The sequence below is a fragment of the Rhagoletis pomonella genome, unplaced genomic scaffold (assembly GCF_013731165.1).
Source record: "Rhagoletis pomonella isolate Grant_MI unplaced genomic scaffold, Rhpom_1.0 Rhpom_scaffold_00007, whole genome shotgun sequence".
NCBI lineage: Eukaryota > Metazoa > Arthropoda > Insecta > Diptera > Tephritidae > Rhagoletis > Rhagoletis pomonella.
The window spans coordinates 37,029,422-37,033,541 of record NW_023458561.1 but is presented as its reverse complement, the minus strand read 5'-3'; positions in this window follow the sequence as shown (position 1 = coordinate 37,033,541).

The window sequence follows — 4,120 nt, the reverse complement described above, 5'->3', positions numbered from 1 at the left end:
ATCAATTTTGAATAAATTAGCTTCAATATTTACTGATTTATCGAAGATTTTGTATTTCTCTAAATTACCGTTATATGGGATGTGGGCGTGGTTATTGTCCGATTTTAAAAAGTTTCGGCGATTTTTTATGCTGTACCAGGGCCAACAACTGTGCCAAGTTTGGAAGAAATTGGTGCAGCGGTTACCAAGATATACACATGTAACCATAAGTGGGCGTGGCTACGCCCATTTTCCAAAAATTTATAATATTCTTATTTTTCGTCGAAAAATTATTGTAAATATCAATTTTGAGCGAATAATCTCCAGTAGTTACTAAAATATCGCAGTTTTCGTATTTCTGAAAATTACCGTTATATGGGAAGTAGGCGTGGTTATTGAGCGATTTTAAAAATTTTCAGCCATTTAGTATGTTGTGCGAAGGCCAACAACTGTGCCAAGTTTGGAAGAAATTGGTGCAGCGGTTACCAAGATATACGCATATAACCATAAGTGGGCGTGGCTACGCCCATTTTCCAAAAATTTATAATATTCTTATTTTTCGTCTAAAACTTATTATAAATATCAATTTTGAGTGAATTATCTTTAGTAGTTACTAAAATATCGCAGTTTTCGTATTTCTGGAAATTACCGTTATATGGGAAGTGGGCGTGGTTAAAGTCCGATTTCGCCCATTTTCAATACCAACCTACCTTGGATTAAGGGCAACCTACATACCAAATTTCGTTAAGATATCTCAATTTTTGCTCGAGTTATCGTGTACACGGACAGACGGACAGACGGACAGACGGACAGACGGACAGACGGACAGACGGACAGACGGACGGACAGACAGACATGGCTTAATCGATTTCTTTTTTCATCCTGATCATTTATGTATACATTTGTCTATATCTATCTCGATTCGTTTTGGCTGTTACAAACAACCGTTATGTGAACAAAATTAATATACCCTTGTGCACAAGTGCGCTCGGGTATAAAAATCAATGCGAATTCTTAGCCACCTGCAATTTGCACTTTGTTTGGATAGAATTTAATGGGCTATAATACTGCGGGCTCAGAATTTTTGTAAAAATTCTTCATAAAAAGCTTGTTGCAAAAATGTCTGCAATTTTTCTACAAAGCTTGAATTTGGAGTTATATAAAAGGATTTTGTTAGGTAATGAGCTGGGTTTTTATACAAAATTCTTAACAAAAAGGTTGGTGTTGTAAAATTTGTTTAATTTTTTCCACAAAATTTGAAATAAGAACTTAAATTGTTTTTTTTTAGTTAAGGAGCTATATTTTTATTAAAAAAAAAGTAATAAACATTAAAAAACAAAAGGAAAGAAGTTAAAACTTGTCATAATTGCGTGTCCTTATTATTTTTCACATATGTATACCTATATGCTGTCGAAACCTGAAGCTTATAAAATTGAATATTGTGGTAATAAACATAATGCAGTTAAAAATGTAAAATGATTTAATTTTCTGAAAGAAATTTAAAATAAGTTAATTGTAAAAACAAATATTGTTAAAGCACACTTTCTAAATATGAACGAAATCGGACCATAAATACTGGATTACCAAATATATCGACTCGTGCGCCACCTATCGGCAAATTTTTTAGTGGAGTTATTCCTTTTCATGTAGTTAATATACATTCTAAATATGAACCAAATCGGACTATAAATATGGAGTTTTCAAATATCATGACTCCTGCGCCATCTATCGGCTTAACTAATATTCTATATTGCATTGTCATCGGGTTCAGAGCCAACTGTGTACTTCAATTCTCTAGGTCATCGGGAAGTTGGTAAAAAATTGATTTCCTCTAACCAACAAATATACATACATACATACACAGAGCAAGTTAAATAAAAGCTTGTAAAAAGCATTAACTAACACAAATAATTGCTCTCAAAGATCTTTATCGCTCTATATAAAACTCATTTCGTTATGCGGTGTATTTTTATTAGACAGTGTCCGGGATCCTACCAACCACTGAGTTAATAAAAAGTGTCGAGACCTAAAACTGTTCAGATGCAAAATCGAATTCATCAGCTGATTGGATATGCTAAAGATAGTACGATTTTAAATATTGAGAGAGGAAATGATAGTTTCTTATAGTAAAAATCGAGTGCGATACGTCAAACGTGCTCGAATGAGAGTTAAAATCTCGACATCAACAACGGAATGATTCGTTTAATTCAAAAATAGTTTTGCAGGGCTTCAAAAACAGAGGTGGAAAGTGTCTTGATACTCAAGAGGGTATGTTAAAGTTTACCTTAGCCAGAAGGGATGGGCTATTAATCAGGCCTGTCATTAATTTTACGATAAATATTATACCTAGCTTTTCTCTATGTAAGGAGGGAGATTGTAGTACTCTGAATCCTAGTTAAGATCACGCAATGCAAAAAGCAAGAATTGTTTTTCAATTGATTTAATCCTTTCTGACTAACCTTTGTAGCGGTGATTCCAAACAATAGATCCGTATTCTAACATTGGTCCAACTAAAGTAATTAAATAAAACCTTGTAAAAATAGCTTTTCTAACATAAGGATCTTTGACCTCTTTTGACCATCGATTTAAGAATGCAAAAACGCCTTTCGCTTTATTGACTGTAGTATTAATGTGTGTAGTATTAAATGTGGATGCCTGCTCCAAGGTTTTCAGAATAACTCCTGTCGTCAAAAGCCCGCAGTCTCATGTAGGGGCGTATAGCTTCATATTGCTCAAAGTCTTCTTTAACGCCTACGTCTTTTGGCGGGTCTCAAAACTATTTGAATTGCAACATTGAAATTCTTTTAGCTCTTCTTGATGAACATAGCTTGCACCAATCTTTAATTTCCTCACGTGCATTTTTTGACCACCCTATTCTTCATATCATGAATTATAAGCCCGAAATAGACAATGCTATTGATATTCATTTTAAGTAAACTCAAGCTTTGAATTAGAATTACTGACCACGTGACTACGTTCACCCACTTTAAAAAAAATATTATTTTTATATTTCTTCCTCTAAAAATTGCTACCAGAATCGTAAGATATTTATCTACATAGGTATTTTGCCGCCAGAAGCTATTCCACTAGATAAAGGTCCTCTGAGAGGGATAATGCCGCATTTAGAGCAACAAGCTGGAGTTCGTCGACCCTACATCCTGAAAAGAGTGATTAATTCGTTCCAATGTACTCTAAATAATAGAAGATGTGTACATTAGGGGGGTTTGCACTTTCAACTGATGCACTTTCGGTACAGTTTTTCTGAAATATAAAATTTATTATATCTTAAGACTTCCGCCAAAATATTTCGCAAAAGTATTAAGAATTATGTGAGCTGATTATACTTCAAAATACTTCCAAAAATCGAGTATATTTTAAAGAAAATTAGTTTTTAAAATTACTTTTTCTAAAAAATCACCTGATATACGTGATACGGTAAGTGTTTAAGCTTAAAAGGTTTGCATAAAAATGTTGGAAATTTTAGCAACGGAATCAAAATTATGAAAATTTTGAAGGTATTTTCAAACAATTAATTCTATTTATGTGAATTTTGTGTGCACCAAAACAGCTTTCAAAACCACGACATAAAATATTTGCTTACACACATTTCAATGCATAAATTCATATGTAAATACCTCAGCAAAGAAATTATGCATTAAAAAATTCAAATGAACACAGAATTCAATGAAAAAAATTTTGCATGCAATCAATTGTGATAAATTAGTTTTCTAAAACAAATACAAAAAAAAAGCACAACCAATAAAAAATATAAATTAAAAAATGCAAAATCAATCGAACCGTGTCAAAATGTCATCGCCAAACAACAACAAAAACAACAGTCATCGCACTTTAAGCCGCAATCAACAACAATTTACTTACAAAGCGGTGTTGCTCAGCATATTTGCATTGATTTGGCCAGTCGATGGTTTCAACTTTGCAAATCAACCGAATATTGCAATTCCAGCGCCACAGCATTTGAAATTCTTCAAACCACAAACACGCAGTTCCTATTTCGGTTACACGCTGGTGATGCGACCAACGAGGTAAGTTTGGAAGTACATACCTACATAGGTACATAGTATGTAATAGATACATGTGCTAGAAACCCGCATAAATAATTTGTATGTATTCTTGGGGCCAC